The sequence below is a fragment of the Daphnia magna genome, linkage group LG4 (assembly GCF_020631705.1).
Source record: "Daphnia magna isolate NIES linkage group LG4, ASM2063170v1.1, whole genome shotgun sequence".
In the NCBI taxonomy this organism is placed as follows: domain Eukaryota; kingdom Metazoa; phylum Arthropoda; class Branchiopoda; order Diplostraca; family Daphniidae; genus Daphnia; species Daphnia magna.
The window spans coordinates 5,494,629-5,509,402 of NC_059185.1; the positions used below are offsets into that span (position 1 = coordinate 5,494,629).

Sequence of the window (14,774 nt, forward strand, 5' to 3'; positions counted from 1 at the left end):
CGCCTTACGACCATACGGAAGGTACTTAAAATGTAAGGCGTAAGCTCTGATCCATCCACACGGTCGAAAATTAGTCGTTAAGATGGTAAGGTGTAACGCGTAGAAATTGCACTGCTTCGTTCATTGCCATACTACGCAATGTTGAACAGTTTTCTAGAAGCATTAGTCTAAGGTGAAATCCACTTGACGTTACCCCTTCCATCTACATCATCCTTTGATGGCTCAATTGGTTGAGCGGTGGACTGGAGGAATCAAACATTTATTAGAATGATATTGTAAGCTATCTGTAAGTCGCTCGCTCAACTGGTGCGTTCTTGCATGTGGCTCATTGGTCTAGTGGTATGATTCCTGCTTTGGGTGTAGGAGGTCCCGGGTTCAAATCCCGGATGAGCCCCAAGGTTATTCAAATGTTTCAAGATAACATCATTTAGTGGATTTGCATGTGGAAATTTGCACTAATGTAATATCAAACACAGCTCATGAACTCTCTCTTAACAGACGCTTTGAATTACTCTGCACGTGAGCTAAATTAGCTTTCACCTTCGGCAATCTGTGTTCATCATCAATAAGCAAAGCAAGTCATTTCAAACCTATATAATCCTTTCGAAGTTAGATAAAACAAAGTACTTTTATATCTTGCGATATTACCAAACAAAGTTGCTAACCAATCTGGGACATTGGTTCATATGTTGTAATAGAAAACTTGCAAATTCAGCCTTAAGGAACATCCGCTTGCCGCAATTATCAAGGTAGCGTGGCCGAGCGGTCCAAGGCGCTGGTTTAAGGCACCAGTCTCTTCGGGGGCATGGGTTCGAATCCCATCGCTGCCATTCATTACTAAATTAAAATTTATCTTTTACCCAACATTGAGATGATCATTTTTATTTATACATTCAATGTCTCGATATTAATAGGGTCGTGTGGCCTAATGGATAAGGCGTCGGACTTCGGATCCGAAGATTGCAGGTTCGAGTCCTGCTACGATCAGTTCTATCTTATATTAAAGTATAGGAAATCGACGAAACAACTCAGATGGCAACACAAGTACATTTCACAGCAACAAACTACTACCCACCCATTGCTTGCGTTGCTCCTAGTTATGTGCGATGCCTCAAGGGCACACCAAGGTACGGGGTAAATAAGTACATCGGATACCGGCGATTACGTAGACTTGATTATTCGATGTTTCCGTTGGCATTCACGACGAGGATTTCTAAACGCAACGGCCAAGTACATCCTAATCCTGCTGAAACAAGCACAGGTACATCTTTAGTGTTTTCTGTGATTTCGGTCGACCGTAGTAATCTTACATAAAGAGGAATAACATCACTTGTAAATCCTCCGGATGAAATAAACTATAATGGGCCCATCCGGGAATTGAACCCGGGATCACTTACACCCGAAGCAAGTATCATACTACTAGACCAATGAGCCTGATACGTGATCTATAAAACATTAAATGCCTATAAAAACCTTGATCATCATAGACTAGAAATAGTCTTTCAAGGGCGAAACGATCATAAATGAAGGTTCCACTGAGAATCGAACTCAGATTATCAGAGTCAAAGTCTGATGTGATAACCATTACACCATGGAACCGTTGTCGTAACTTTATCCAGAAAAGTGACTTTTCGACGCCTTACGACCATACGGAAGGTACTTAAAATGTAAGGCGTAAGCTCTGATCCATCCACACGGTCGAAAATTAGTCGTTAAGATGGTAAGGTGTAACGCGTAGAAATTGCACTGCTTCGTTCATTGCCATACTACGCAATGTTGAACAGTTTTCTAGAAGCATTAGTCTAAGGTGAAATCCACTTGACGTTACCCCTTCCATCTACATCATCCTTTGATGGCTCAATTGGTTGAGCGGTGGACTGGAGGAATCAAACATTTATTAGAATGATATTGTAAGCTATCTGTAAGTCGCTCGCTCAACTGGTGCGTTCTTGCATGTGGCTCATTGGTCTAGTGGTATGATTCCTGCTTTGGGTGTAGGAGGTCCCGGGTTCAAATCCCGGATGAGCCCCAAGGTTATTCAAATGTTTCAAGATAACATCATTTAGTGGATTTGCATGTGGAAATTTGCACTAATGTAATATCAAACACAGCTCATGAACTCTCTCTTAACAGACGCTTTGAATTACTCTGCACGTGAGCTAAATTAGCTTTCACCTTCGGCAATCTGTGTTCATCATCAATAAGCAAAGCAAGTCATTTCAAACCTATATAATCCTTTCGAAGTTAGATAAAACAAAGTACTTTTATATCTTGCGATATTACCAAACAAAGTTGCTAACCAATCTGGGACATTGGTTCATATGTTGTAATAGAAAACTTGCAAATTCAGCCTCAAGGAACATCCGCTTGCCGCAATTATCAAGGTAGCGTGGCCGAGCGGTCCAAGGCGCTGGTTTAAGGCACCAGTCTCTTCGGGGGCATGGGTTCGAATCCCATCGCTGCCATTCATTACTAAATTAAAATTTATCTTTTACCCAACATTGAGATGATCATTTTTATTTATACATTCAATGTCTCGATATTAATAGGGTCGTGTGGCCTAATGGATAAGGCGTCGGACTTCGGATCCGAAGATTGCAGGTTCGAGTCCTGCTACGATCAGTTCTATCTTATATTAAAGTATAGGAAATCGACGAAACAACTCAGATGGCAACACAAGTACATTTCACAGCAACAAACTACTACCCACCCATTGCTTGCGTTGCTCCTAGTTATGTGCGATGCCTCAAGGGCACACCAAGGTACGGGGTAAATAAGTACATCGGATACCGGCGATTACGTAGACTTGATTATTCGATGTTTCCGTTGGCATTCACGACGAGGATTTCTAAACGCAACGGCCAAGTACATCCTAATCCTGCTGAAACAAGCACAGGTACATCTTTAGTGTTTTCTGTGATTTCGGTCGACCGTAGTAATCTTACATAAAGAGGAATAACATCACTTGTAAATCCTCCGGATGAAATAAACTATAATGGGCCCATCCGGGAATTGAACCCGGGATCACTTACACCCGAAGCAAGTATCATACTACTAGACCAATGAGCCTGATACGTGATCTATAAAACATTAAATGCCTATAAAAACCTTGATCATCATAGACTAGAAATAGTCTTTCAAGGGCGAAACGATCATAAATGAAGGTTCCACTGAGAATCGAACTCAGATTATCAGAGTCAAAGTCTGATGTGATAACCATTACACCATGGAACCGTTGTCGTAACTTTATCCAGAAAAGTGACTTTTCGACGCCTTACGACCATACGGAAGGTACTTAAAATGTAAGGCGTAAGCTCTGATCCATCCACACGGTCGAAAATTAGTCGTTAAGATGGTAAGGTGTAACGCGTAGAAATTGCACTGCTTCGTTCATTGCCATACTACGCAATGTTGAACAGTTTTCTAGAAGCATTAGTCTAAGGTGAAATCCACTTGACGTTACCCCTTCCATCTACATCATCCTTTGATGGCTCAATTGGTTGAGCGGTGGACTGGAGGAATCAAACATTTATTAGAATGATATTGTAAGCTATCTGTAAGTCGCTCGCTCAACTGGTGCGTTCTTGCATGTGGCTCATTGGTCTAGTGGTATGATTCCTGCTTTGGGTGTAGGAGGTCCCGGGTTCAAATCCCGGATGAGCCCCAAGGTTATTCAAATGTTTCAAGATAACATCATTTAGTGGATTTGCATGTGGAAATTTGCACTAATGTAATATCAAACACAGCTCATGAACTCTCTCTTAACAGACGCTTTGAATTACTCTGCACGTGAGCTAAATTAGCTTTCACCTTCGGCAATCTGTGTTCATCATCAATAAGCAAAGCAAGTCATTTCAAACCTATATAATCCTTTCGAAGTTAGATAAAACAAAGTACTTTTATATCTTGCGATATTACCAAACAAAGTTGCTAACCAATCTGGGACATTGGTTCATATGTTGTAATAGAAAACTTGCAAATTCAGCCTCAAGGAACATCCGCTTGCCGCAATTATCAAGGTAGCGTGGCCGAGCGGTCCAAGGCGCTGGTTTAAGGCACCAGTCTCTTCGGGGGCATGGGTTCGAATCCCATCGCTGCCATTCATTACTAAATTAAAATTTATCTTTTACCCAACATTGAGATGATCATTTTTATTTATACATTCAATGTCTCGATATTAATAGGGTCGTGTGGCCTAATGGATAAGGCGTCGGACTTCGGATCCGAAGATTGCAGGTTCGAGTCCTGCTACGATCAGTTCTATCTTATATTAAAGTATAGGAAATCGACGAAACAACTCAGATGGCAACACAAGTACATTTCACAGCAACAAACTACTACCCACCCATTGCTTGCGTTGCTCCTAGTTATGTGCGATGCCTCAAGGGCACACCAAGGTACGGGGTAAATAAGTACATCGGATACCGGCGATTACGTAGACTTGATTATTCGATGTTTCCGTTGGCATTCACGACGAGGATTTCTAAACGCAACGGCCAAGTACATCCTAATCCTGCTGAAACAAGCACAGGTACATCTTTAGTGTTTTCTGTGATTTCGGTCGACCGTAGTAATCTTACATAAAGAGGAATAACATCACTTGTAAATCCTCCGGATGAAATAAACTATAATGGGCCCATCCGGGAATTGAACCCGGGATCACTTACACCCGAAGCAAGTATCATACTACTAGACCAATGAGCCTGATACGTGATCTATAAAACATTAAATGCCTATAAAAACCTTGATCATCATAGACTAGAAATAGTCTTTCAAGGGCGAAACGATCATAAATGAAGGTTCCACTGAGAATCGAACTCAGATTATCAGAGTCAAAGTCTGATGTGATAACCATTACACCATGGAACCGTTGTCGTAACTTTATCCAGAAAAGTGACTTTTCGACGCCTTACGACCATACGGAAGGTACTTAAAATGTAAGGCGTAAGCTCTGATCCATCCACACGGTCGAAAATTAGTCGTTAAGATGGTAAGGTGTAACGCGTAGAAATTGCACTGCTTCGTTCATTGCCATACTACGCAATGTTGAACAGTTTTCTAGAAGCATTAGTCTAAGGTGAAATCCACTTGACGTTACCCCTTCCATCTACATCATCCTTTGATGGCTCAATTGGTTGAGCGGTGGACTGGAGGAATCAAACATTTATTAGAATGATATTGTAAGCTATCTGTAAGTCGCTCGCTCAACTGGTGCGTTCTTGCATGTGGCTCATTGGTCTAGTGGTATGATTCCTGCTTTGGGTGTAGGAGGTCCCGGGTTCAAATCCCGGATGAGCTCAAAGGTTATTCAAATGTTTCAAGATAACATCATTTAGTGGATTTGCATGTGGAAATTTGCACTAATGTAATATCAAACACAGCTCATGAACTCTCTCTTAACAGACGCTTTGAATTACTCTGCACGTGAGCTAAATTAGCTTTCACCTTCGGCAATCTGTGTTCATCATCAATAAGCAAAGCAAGTCATTTCAAACCTATATAATCCTTTCGAAGTTAGATAAAACAAAGTACTTTTATATCTTGCGATATTACCAAACAAAGTTGCTAACCAATCTGGGACATTGGTTCATATGTTGTAATAGAAAACTTGCAAATTCAGCCTCAAGGAACATCCGCTTGCCGCAATTATCAAGGTAGCGTGGCCGAGCGGTCCAAGGCGCTGGTTTAAGGCACCAGTCTCTTCGGGGGCATGGGTTCGAATCCCATCGCTGCCATTCATTACTAAATTAAAATTTATCTTTTACCCAACATTGAGATGATCATTTTTATTTATACATTCAATGTCTCGATATTAATAGGGTCGTGTGGCCTAATGGATAAGGCGTCGGACTTCGGATCCGAAGATTGCAGGTTCGAGTCCTGCTACGATCAGTTCTATCTTATATTAAAGTATAGGAAATCGACGAAACAACTCAGATGGCAACACAAGTACATTTCACAGCAACAAACTACTACCCACCCATTGCTTGCGTTGCTCCTAGTTATGTGCGATGCCTCAAGGGCACACCAAGGTACGGGGTAAATAAGTACATCGGATACCGGCGATTACGTAGACTTGATTATTCGATGTTTCCGTTGGCATTCACGACGAGGATTTCTAAACGCAACGGCCAAGTACATCCTAATCCTGCTGAAACAAGCACAGGTACATCTTTAGTGTTTTCTGTGATTTCGGTCGACCGTAGTAATCTTACATAAAGAGGAATAACATCACTTGTAAATCCTCCGGATGAAATAAACTATAATGGGCCCATCCGGGAATTGAACCCGGGATCACTTACACCCGAAGCAAGTATCATACTACTAGACCAATGAGCCTGATACGTGATCTATAAAACATTAAATGCCTATAAAAACCTTGATCATCATAGACTAGAAATAGTCTTTCAAGGGCGAAACGATCATAAATGAAGGTTCCACTGAGAATCGAACTCAGATTATCAGAGTCAAAGTCTGATGTGATAACCATTACACCATGGAACCGTTGTCGTAACTTTATCCAGAAAAGTGACTTTTCGACGCCTTACGACCATACGGAAGGTACTTAAAATGTAAGGCGTAAGCTCTGATCCATCCACACGGTCGAAAATTAGTCGTTAAGATGGTAAGGTGTAACGCGTAGAAATTGCACTGCTTCGTTCATTGCCATACTACGCAATGTTGAACAGTTTTCTAGAAGCATTAGTCTAAGGTGAAATCCACTTGACGTTACCCCTTCCATCTACATCATCCTTTGATGGCTCAATTGGTTGAGCGGTGGACTGGAGGAATCAAACATTTATTAGAATGATATTGTAAGCTATCTGTAAGTCGCTCGCTCAACTGGTGCGTTCTTGCATGTGGCTCATTGGTCTAGTGGTATGATTCCTGCTTTGGGTGTAGGAGGTCCCGGGTTCAAATCCCGGATGAGCCCCAAGGTTATTCAAATGTTTCAAGATAACATCATTTAGTGGATTTGCATGTGGAAATTTGCACTAATGTAATATCAAACACAGCTCATGAACTCTCTCTTAACAGACGCTTTGAATTACTCTGCACGTGAGCTAAATTAGCTTTCACCTTCGGCAATCTGTGTTCATCATCAATAAGCAAAGCAAGTCATTTCAAACCTATATAATCCTTTCGAAGTTAGATAAAACAAAGTACTTTTATATCTTGCGATATTACCAAACAAAGTTGCTAACCAATCTGGGACATTGGTTCATATGTTGTAATAGAAAACTTGCAAATTCAGCCTCAAGGAACATCCGCTTGCCGCAATTATCAAGGTAGCGTGGCCGAGCGGTCCAAGGCGCTGGTTTAAGGCACCAGTCTCTTCGGGGGCATGGGTTCGAATCCCATCGCTGCCATTCATTACTAAATTAAAATTTATCTTTTACCCAACATTGAGATGATCATTTTTATTTATACATTCAATGTCTCGATATTAATAGGGTCGTGTGGCCTAATGGATAAGGCGTCGGACTTCGGATCCGAAGATTGCAGGTTCGAGTCCTGCTACGATCAGTTCTATCTTATATTAAAGTATAGGAAATCGACGAAACAACTCAGATGGCAACACAAGTACATTTCACAGCAACAAACTACTACCCACCCATTGCTTGCGTTGCTCCTAGTTATGTGCGATGCCTCAAGGGCACACCAAGGTACGGGGTAAATAAGTACATCGGATACCGGCGATTACGTAGACTTGATTATTCGATGTTTCCGTTGGCATTCACGACGAGGATTTCTAAACGCAACGGCCAAGTACATCCTAATCCTGCTGAAACAAGCACAGGTACATCTTTAGTGTTTTCTGTGATTTCGGTCGACCGTAGTAATCTTACATAAAGAGGAATAACATCACTTGTAAATCCTCCGGATGAAATAAACTATAATGGGCCCATCCGGGAATTGAACCCGGGATCACTTACACCCGAAGCAAGTATCATACTACTAGACCAATGAGCCTGATACGTGAACTATAAAACATTAAATGCCTATAAAAACCTTGATCATCATAGACTAGAAATAGTCTTTCAAGGGCGAAACGATCATAAATGAAGGTTCCACTGAGAATCGAACTCAGATTATCAGAGTCAAAGTCTGATGTGATAACCATTACACCATGGAACCGTTGTCGTAACTTTATCCAGAAAAGTGACTTTTCGACGCCTTACGACCATACGGAAGGTACTTAAAATGTAAGGCGTAAGCTCTGATCCATCCACACGGTCGAAAATTAGTCGTTAAGATGGTAAGGTGTAACGCGTAGAAATTGCACTGCTTCGTTCATTGCCATACTACGCAATGTTGAACAGTTTTCTAGAAGCATTAGTCTAAGGTGAAATCCACTTGACGTTACCCCTTCCATCTACATCATCCTTTGATGGCTCAATTGGTTGAGCGGTGGACTGGAGGAATCAAACATTTATTAGAATGATATTGTAAGCTATCTGTAAGTCGCTCGCTCAACTGGTGCGTTCTTGCATGTGGCTCATTGGTCTAGTGGTATGATTCCTGCTTTGGGTGTAGGAGGTCCCGGGTTCAAATCCCGGATGAGCCCCAAGGTTATTCAAATGTTTCAAGATAACATCATTTAGTGGATTTGCATGTGGAAATTTGCACTAATGTAATATCAAACACAGCTCATGAACTCTCTCTTAACACACGCTTTGAATTACTCTGCACGTGAGCTAAATTAGCTTTCACCTTCGGCAATCTGTGTTCATCATCAATAAGCGAAGCAAGTCATTTCAAACCTATATAATCCTTTCGAAGTTAGATAAAACAAAGTACTTTTATATCTTGCGATATTACCAAACAAAGTTGCTAACCAATCTGGGACATTGGTTCATATGTTGTAATAGAAAACTTGCAAATTCAGCCTCAAGGAACATCCGCTTGCCGCAATTATCAAGGTAGCGTGGCCGAGCGGTCCAAGGCGCTGGTTTAAGGCACCAGTCTCTTCGGGGGCATGGGTTCGAATCCCATCGCTGCCATTCATTACTAAATTAAAATTTATCTTTTACCCAACATTGAGATGATCATTTTTATTTATACATTCAATGTCTCGATATTAATAGTGTCGTGTGGCCTAATGGATAAGGCGTCGGACTTCGGATCCGAAGATTGCAGGTTCGAGTCCTGCTACGATCAGTTCTATCTTATATTAAAGTATAGGAAATCGACGAAACAACTCAGATGGCAACACAAGTACATTTCACAGCAACAAACTACTACCCACCCATTGCTTGCGTTGCTCCTAGTTATGTGCGATGCCTCAAGGGCACACCAAGGTACGGGGTAAATAAGTACATCGGATACCGGCGATTACGTAGACTTGATTATTCGATGTTTCCGTTGGCATTCACGACGAGGATTTCTAAACGCAACGGCCAAGTACATCCTAATCCTGCTGAAACAAGCACAGGTACAGTATGATGCACAAAAAGGTGAACACCGATTTTTTTTTTAAAGCCATCTATGGGTAGGTAATATTAACTGTATACTTTTTTTCAATAGAGGAAGGGTGGATTTGGCGGAAAACCACCATAAGCGGAGGCTGGGTAGTTTAAGTGTAGACACCTCTCTGTAATGCTTCTGGCGATAGGAATAAATGTCTGGAAAAAGTGTGTGTTGTATTTTTCTTAGACACCCGAACCCTTCCCCCCCCCCCCAGGCGAAGAAGAAAATTTATAGAATTATCTAACAATCACGATGTCAAACTCTTTCACCCGTCATTGTAATGATTACACCAAACAAGCACGTATGAAAACATTCAAATAAAAACGCATAATCATATGTTATTATAAAAATATTATTAGTGATCGATACTAATATATTTTATGTCATAAAACACAGGAAAAAAGGTTTTCTTATACGGGGCTTGAACCGCCGCAATCCGTGCATGAACCCAATGCTATACCATCAAGCCATAATAACTTAAAGATTACTTTTTCGGATATCTATATATCGTGTTATTTCATGAAGGCAAACTTAAAAAAAAAAAATAAATTATATTTTTCCATTTCCCAAGCATGCCGCGCAATTCTATATATTCATACCAGATATCAGTTATAAAATTTGAAATAACACGATATATAGATATTCAAAAAAGTAATCTTTAAGTTATTATGGCTTGATGGTATAGCATTTTTGGGTTCATGCCGGATTGCGGCGGTTCAAGCCCCGTATAAGAAAACCTTTTTTCCTGTGTTTTATGACATAAAATATATTAGTATCGATCACTAATAATATTTTTATAATAACATATGATTATGCGTTTTTATTTGAATGTTTTCATACGTGCTTGTTTGGTGTAATCATTACAATGACGGGTGAAAGAGTTTGACATCGTGATTGTTAGATAATTCTATAAATTTTCTTCTTCGCCTGGGGGGAAGGGTTCGGGTGTCTAAGAAAAATACAACACACACTTTTTCCAGACATTTATTCCTATCGCCAGAAGCATTACAGAGAGGTGTCTACACTAAAACACCTCCGCTTATGGTGGTTTTCCGCCAAATCCACCCTTCCTCTATTGAAAAAAAGTATACAGTTAATATTACCTACCCATAGATGGCTTTAAAAAAAAAATCGGTGTTCACCTTTTTGTGCATCATACTGTACATCTTAATAAAAACCTTGATCATCATAGACTAGAAATAGTCTTTCAAGGGCGAAACGATCATAAATGAAGGTTCCACTGAGAATCGAACTCAGATTATCAGAGTCAAAGTCTGATGTGATAACCATTACACCATGGAACCGTTGTCGTAACTTTATCCAGAAAAGTGACTTTTCGACGCCTTACGACCATACGGAAGGTACTTAAAATGTAAGGCGTAAGCTCTGATCCATCCACACGGTCGAAAATTAGTCGTTAAGATGGTAAGGTGTAACGCGTAGAAATTGCACTGCTTCGTTCATTGCCATACTACGCAATGTTGAACAGTTTTCTAGAAGCATTAGTCTAGGGTGAAATCCACTTGACGTTACCCCTTCCATCTACATCATCCTTTGATGGCTCAATTGGTTGAGCGGTGGACTGGAGGAATCAAACATTTATTAGAATGATATTGTAAGCTATCTGTAAGTCGCTCGCTCAACTGGTGCGTTCTTGCATGTGGCTCATTGGTCTAGTGGTATGATTCCTGCTTTGGGTGTAGGAGGTCCCGGGTTCAAATCCCGGATGAGCCCCAAGGTTATTCAAATGTTTCAAGATAACATCATTTAGTGGATTTGCATGTGGAAATTTGCACTAATGTAATATCAAACACAGCTCATGAACTCTCTCTTAACACACGCTTTAAATTACTCTGCACGTGAGCTAAATTAGCTTTCACCTTCGGCAATCTGTGTTCATCATCAATAAGCAAAGCAAGTCATTTCAAACCTATATAATCCTTTCGAAGTTAGATAAAACAAAGTACTTTTATATCTTGCGATATTACCAAACAAAGTTGCTAACCAATCTGGGACATTGGTTCATATGTTGTAATAGAAAACTTGCAAATTCAGCCTCAAGGAACATCCGCTTGCCGCAATTATCAAGGTAGCGTGGCCGAGCGGTCCAAGGCGCTGGTTTAAGGCACCAGTCTCTTCGGTGGCATGGGTTCGAATCCCATCGCTGCCATTCATTACTAAATTAAAATTTATCTTTTACCCAACATTGAGATGATCATTTTTATTTATACATTCAATGTCTCGATATTAATAGGGTCGTTTGGCCTAATGGATAAGGCGTCGGACTTCGGATCCGAAGATTGCAGGTTCGAGTCCTGCTACGATCAGTTCTATCTTATATTAAAGTATAGGAAATCGACGAAACAACTCAGATGGCAACACAAGTACATTTCACAGCAACAAACTACTACCCACCCATTGCTTGCGTTGCTCCTAGTTATGTTCGATGCCTCAAGGGCACACCAAGGTACGGGGTAAATAAGTACATCGGATACCGGCGATTACGTAGACTCGATTATTCGATGTTTCCGTTGGCATTCACGACGAGGATTTCTAAACGCAACGGCCAAGTACATCCTAATCCTGCTGAAACAAGCACAGGTACATCTTTAGTGTTTTCTGTGATTTCGGTCGACCGTAGTAATCTTACATTAAGAGGAATAACATCACTTGTAAATCCTCCGGATGAAATAAACTATAATGGGCCCATCCGGGAATTGAACCCGGGATCACTTACACCCGAAGCAAGTATCATACTACTAGACCAATGAGCCTGATACGTGATCTATAAAACATTAAATGCCTATAAAAACCTTGATCATCATAGACTAGAAATAGTCTTTCAAGGGCGAAACGATCATAAATGAAGGTTCCACTGAGAATCGAACTCAGATTATCAGAGTCAAAGTCTGATGTGATAACCATTACACCATGGAACCGTTGTCGTAACTTTATCCAGAAAAGTGACTTTTCGACGCCTTACGACCATACGGAAGGTACTTAAAATGTAAGGTGTAAGCTCTGATCCATCCACACGGTCGAAAATTAGTCGTTAAGATGGTAAGGTGTAACGCGTAGAAATTGCACTGCTTCGTTCATTGCCATACTACGCAATGTTGAACAGTTTTCTAGAAGCATTAGTCTAAGGTGAAATCCACTTGACGTTACCCCTTCCATCTACATCATCCTTTGATGGCTCAATTGGTTGAGCGGTGGACTGGAGGAATCAAACATTTATTAGAATGATATTGTAAGCTATCTGTAAGTCGCTCGCTCAACTGGTGCGTTCTTGCATGTGGCTCATTGGTCTAGTGGTATGATTCCTGCTTTGGGTGTAGGAGGTCCCGGGTTCAAATCCCGGATGAGCCCCAAGGTTATTCAAATGTTTCAAGATAACATCATTTAGTGGATTTGCATGTGGAAATTTGCACTAATGTAATATCAAACACAGCTCATGAACTCTCTCTTAACAGACGCTTTGAATTACTCTGCACGTGAGCTAAATTAGCTTTCACCTTCGGCAATCTGTGTTCATCATCAATAAGCAAAGCAAGTCTTTTCAAACCTATATAATCCTTTCGAAGTTAGATAAAACAAAGTAATTTTATATCTTGCGATATTACCAAACAAAGTTGCTAACCAATCTGGGACATTGGTTCATATGTTGTAATAGAAAACTTGCAAATTCAGCCTCAAGGAACATCCGCTTGCCGCAATTATCAAGGTAGCGTGGCCGAGCGGTCCAAGGCGCTGGTTTAAGGCACCAGTCTCTTCGGGGGCATGGGTTCGAATCCCATCGCTGCCATTCATTACTAAATTAAAATTTATCTTTTACCCAACATTGAGATGATCATTTTTATTTATACATTCAATGTCTCGATATTAATAGGGTCGTGTGGCCTAATGGATAAGGCGTCGGACTTCGGATCCGAAGATTGCAGGTTCGAGTCCTGCTACGATCAGTTCTATCTTATATTAAAGTATAGGAAATCGACGAAACAGCTCAGATGGCAACACAAGTACATTTCACAGCAACAAACTACTACCCACCCATTGCTTGCGTTGCTCCTAGTTATGTGCGATGCCTCAAGGGCACACCAAGGTACGGGGTAAATAAGTACATCGGATACCGGCGATTACGTAGACTTGATTATTCGATGTTTCCGTTGGCATTCACGACGAGGATTTCTAAACGCAACGGCCAAGTACATCCTAATCCTGCTGAAACAAGCACAGGTACATCTTTAGTGTTTTCTGTGATTTCGGTCGACCGTAGTAATCTTACATAAAGAGGAAGAACATCACTTGTAAATCCTCCGGATGAAATAAATTATAATGGGTCCATCCGGGAATTGAACCCGGGATCACTTACACCCGAAGCAAGTATCATACTACTAGACCAATGAGCCTGATACGTGATCTATAAAACATTAAATGCCTATAAAAACCTTGATCATCATAGACTAGAAATAGTCTTTCAAGGGCGAAACGATCATAAATGAAGGTTCCACTGAGAATCGAACTCAGATTATCAGAGTCAAAGTCTGAAAACTTAAGAGTTCAAAACCTGAAAGTTCCCACTGTACCACAAAGCAAACGTTTCAAACCAACATTGACACCCCAGAATTCTTGACCAACCTTGTCCCCTTCTCAACCCAAGAAACCATTTAAATGATTGCAAAGCTAAAAATCGCATCTATCAACATTGGAGGGATTAGGTCAGTCGAGCGACGTCAAATTCTTTTTAACTTCTGCAGGGACGGTAACCTAGATATCGTGGGACTTCAAGAGGTAGCATTTCATTCTTGTCCAATTATTGAAAGTCGGTACCGTTTGTTGGCAAATGTCGGTCCCAACAAAAATGGAACAGCCATTCTCATTAGACATGGTCTGGACTATTCTCGATTACTTCTAGAACCCGACGGAAGGCTTATATCTATTGACGTGAAATGTTTCACGTTCATTAATATCTATGCTCCGTCAGGTAGTCACGTAAAAACCGAGAGAAACAACTTTCTTCGTCAAACCGTCCCTGCTTACACAATAACTACTCGACTGCCCTTCGTGTTGATGGGCGATTTTAACTGCGTAGACGACATCCAAGATAAGGCAATGCTCCGACTCCTTCTCTTCCCAAAGTAATATTATCAGCTATGCTTTGAAAGAGATGGTTACTGGTCTTGATCTGGTAGATATCTGGAAAAAGCTAAATAAAAGTGAACCGGGGCACACCTTTCCTTTACCATCCCTCCGGTTCTTCTCGACTTGATAGGATATATGCTAGCCGATCTTTTGCAGAGAGA

General features: G+C 40.9%; 34 non-coding genes across 34 annotated transcripts; 21 read left to right on the forward strand and 13 right to left on the reverse strand.

The window, feature by feature from the left end:
* Window positions 1-322: 322 nt before the first annotated feature.
* On the forward strand, window positions 323-394 carry Trnap-ugg. The gene has a single exon. It is a non-coding gene; the product is annotated as a tRNA-Pro (tRNA).
* Window positions 395-748: 354 nt separating this feature from the next.
* Trnal-aag lies at window positions 749-830 on the forward strand. Its single transcript has one exon. It is a non-coding gene; the product is annotated as a tRNA-Leu (tRNA).
* An 84-nt stretch (window positions 831-914) lies between these two features.
* Window positions 915-987, forward strand: Trnar-ucg. The gene has a single exon. It is a non-coding gene; the product is annotated as a tRNA-Arg (tRNA).
* Window positions 988-1,362: 375 nt separating this feature from the next.
* Trnap-cgg lies at window positions 1,363-1,434 on the reverse strand. The gene has a single exon. It is a non-coding gene; the product is annotated as a tRNA-Pro (tRNA).
* Window positions 1,435-1,527: 93 nt separating this feature from the next.
* Window positions 1,528-1,599, reverse strand: Trnaq-uug. The gene has a single exon. It is a non-coding gene; the product is annotated as a tRNA-Gln (tRNA).
* Window positions 1,600-1,957: 358 nt separating this feature from the next.
* On the forward strand, window positions 1,958-2,029 carry Trnap-ugg. Its single transcript has one exon. It is a non-coding gene; the product is annotated as a tRNA-Pro (tRNA).
* A 354-nt stretch (window positions 2,030-2,383) lies between these two features.
* Window positions 2,384-2,465, forward strand: Trnal-aag. Its single transcript has one exon. It is a non-coding gene; the product is annotated as a tRNA-Leu (tRNA).
* An 84-nt stretch (window positions 2,466-2,549) lies between these two features.
* On the forward strand, window positions 2,550-2,622 carry Trnar-ucg. Its single transcript has one exon. It is a non-coding gene; the product is annotated as a tRNA-Arg (tRNA).
* Window positions 2,623-2,997: 375 nt separating this feature from the next.
* On the reverse strand, window positions 2,998-3,069 carry Trnap-cgg. Its single transcript has one exon. It is a non-coding gene; the product is annotated as a tRNA-Pro (tRNA).
* Window positions 3,070-3,162: 93 nt separating this feature from the next.
* On the reverse strand, window positions 3,163-3,234 carry Trnaq-uug. Its single transcript has one exon. It is a non-coding gene; the product is annotated as a tRNA-Gln (tRNA).
* A 358-nt stretch (window positions 3,235-3,592) lies between these two features.
* On the forward strand, window positions 3,593-3,664 carry Trnap-ugg. Its single transcript has one exon. It is a non-coding gene; the product is annotated as a tRNA-Pro (tRNA).
* A 354-nt stretch (window positions 3,665-4,018) lies between these two features.
* Trnal-aag lies at window positions 4,019-4,100 on the forward strand. The gene has a single exon. It is a non-coding gene; the product is annotated as a tRNA-Leu (tRNA).
* An 84-nt stretch (window positions 4,101-4,184) lies between these two features.
* Window positions 4,185-4,257, forward strand: Trnar-ucg. Its single transcript has one exon. It is a non-coding gene; the product is annotated as a tRNA-Arg (tRNA).
* A 375-nt stretch (window positions 4,258-4,632) lies between these two features.
* Trnap-cgg lies at window positions 4,633-4,704 on the reverse strand. The gene has a single exon. It is a non-coding gene; the product is annotated as a tRNA-Pro (tRNA).
* A 93-nt stretch (window positions 4,705-4,797) lies between these two features.
* On the reverse strand, window positions 4,798-4,869 carry Trnaq-uug. Its single transcript has one exon. It is a non-coding gene; the product is annotated as a tRNA-Gln (tRNA).
* A 784-nt stretch (window positions 4,870-5,653) lies between these two features.
* Window positions 5,654-5,735, forward strand: Trnal-aag. The gene has a single exon. It is a non-coding gene; the product is annotated as a tRNA-Leu (tRNA).
* An 84-nt stretch (window positions 5,736-5,819) lies between these two features.
* On the forward strand, window positions 5,820-5,892 carry Trnar-ucg. The gene has a single exon. It is a non-coding gene; the product is annotated as a tRNA-Arg (tRNA).
* A 375-nt stretch (window positions 5,893-6,267) lies between these two features.
* Trnap-cgg lies at window positions 6,268-6,339 on the reverse strand. Its single transcript has one exon. It is a non-coding gene; the product is annotated as a tRNA-Pro (tRNA).
* A 93-nt stretch (window positions 6,340-6,432) lies between these two features.
* On the reverse strand, window positions 6,433-6,504 carry Trnaq-uug. The gene has a single exon. It is a non-coding gene; the product is annotated as a tRNA-Gln (tRNA).
* Window positions 6,505-6,862: 358 nt separating this feature from the next.
* Trnap-ugg lies at window positions 6,863-6,934 on the forward strand. Its single transcript has one exon. It is a non-coding gene; the product is annotated as a tRNA-Pro (tRNA).
* Window positions 6,935-7,288: 354 nt separating this feature from the next.
* Window positions 7,289-7,370, forward strand: Trnal-aag. Its single transcript has one exon. It is a non-coding gene; the product is annotated as a tRNA-Leu (tRNA).
* An 84-nt stretch (window positions 7,371-7,454) lies between these two features.
* On the forward strand, window positions 7,455-7,527 carry Trnar-ucg. The gene has a single exon. It is a non-coding gene; the product is annotated as a tRNA-Arg (tRNA).
* A 375-nt stretch (window positions 7,528-7,902) lies between these two features.
* On the reverse strand, window positions 7,903-7,974 carry Trnap-cgg. Its single transcript has one exon. It is a non-coding gene; the product is annotated as a tRNA-Pro (tRNA).
* A 93-nt stretch (window positions 7,975-8,067) lies between these two features.
* On the reverse strand, window positions 8,068-8,139 carry Trnaq-uug. Its single transcript has one exon. It is a non-coding gene; the product is annotated as a tRNA-Gln (tRNA).
* A 358-nt stretch (window positions 8,140-8,497) lies between these two features.
* Window positions 8,498-8,569, forward strand: Trnap-ugg. The gene has a single exon. It is a non-coding gene; the product is annotated as a tRNA-Pro (tRNA).
* A 354-nt stretch (window positions 8,570-8,923) lies between these two features.
* Window positions 8,924-9,005, forward strand: Trnal-aag. The gene has a single exon. It is a non-coding gene; the product is annotated as a tRNA-Leu (tRNA).
* Window positions 9,006-10,703: 1,698 nt separating this feature from the next.
* On the reverse strand, window positions 10,704-10,775 carry Trnaq-uug. Its single transcript has one exon. It is a non-coding gene; the product is annotated as a tRNA-Gln (tRNA).
* Window positions 10,776-11,133: 358 nt separating this feature from the next.
* Trnap-ugg lies at window positions 11,134-11,205 on the forward strand. The gene has a single exon. It is a non-coding gene; the product is annotated as a tRNA-Pro (tRNA).
* A 354-nt stretch (window positions 11,206-11,559) lies between these two features.
* Trnal-aag lies at window positions 11,560-11,641 on the forward strand. The gene has a single exon. It is a non-coding gene; the product is annotated as a tRNA-Leu (tRNA).
* A 532-nt stretch (window positions 11,642-12,173) lies between these two features.
* Trnap-cgg lies at window positions 12,174-12,245 on the reverse strand. Its single transcript has one exon. It is a non-coding gene; the product is annotated as a tRNA-Pro (tRNA).
* Window positions 12,246-12,338: 93 nt separating this feature from the next.
* Window positions 12,339-12,410, reverse strand: Trnaq-uug. Its single transcript has one exon. It is a non-coding gene; the product is annotated as a tRNA-Gln (tRNA).
* A 358-nt stretch (window positions 12,411-12,768) lies between these two features.
* Trnap-ugg lies at window positions 12,769-12,840 on the forward strand. The gene has a single exon. It is a non-coding gene; the product is annotated as a tRNA-Pro (tRNA).
* A 354-nt stretch (window positions 12,841-13,194) lies between these two features.
* Window positions 13,195-13,276, forward strand: Trnal-aag. The gene has a single exon. It is a non-coding gene; the product is annotated as a tRNA-Leu (tRNA).
* An 84-nt stretch (window positions 13,277-13,360) lies between these two features.
* Window positions 13,361-13,433, forward strand: Trnar-ucg. Its single transcript has one exon. It is a non-coding gene; the product is annotated as a tRNA-Arg (tRNA).
* Window positions 13,434-14,774: the final 1,341 nt, after the last annotated feature.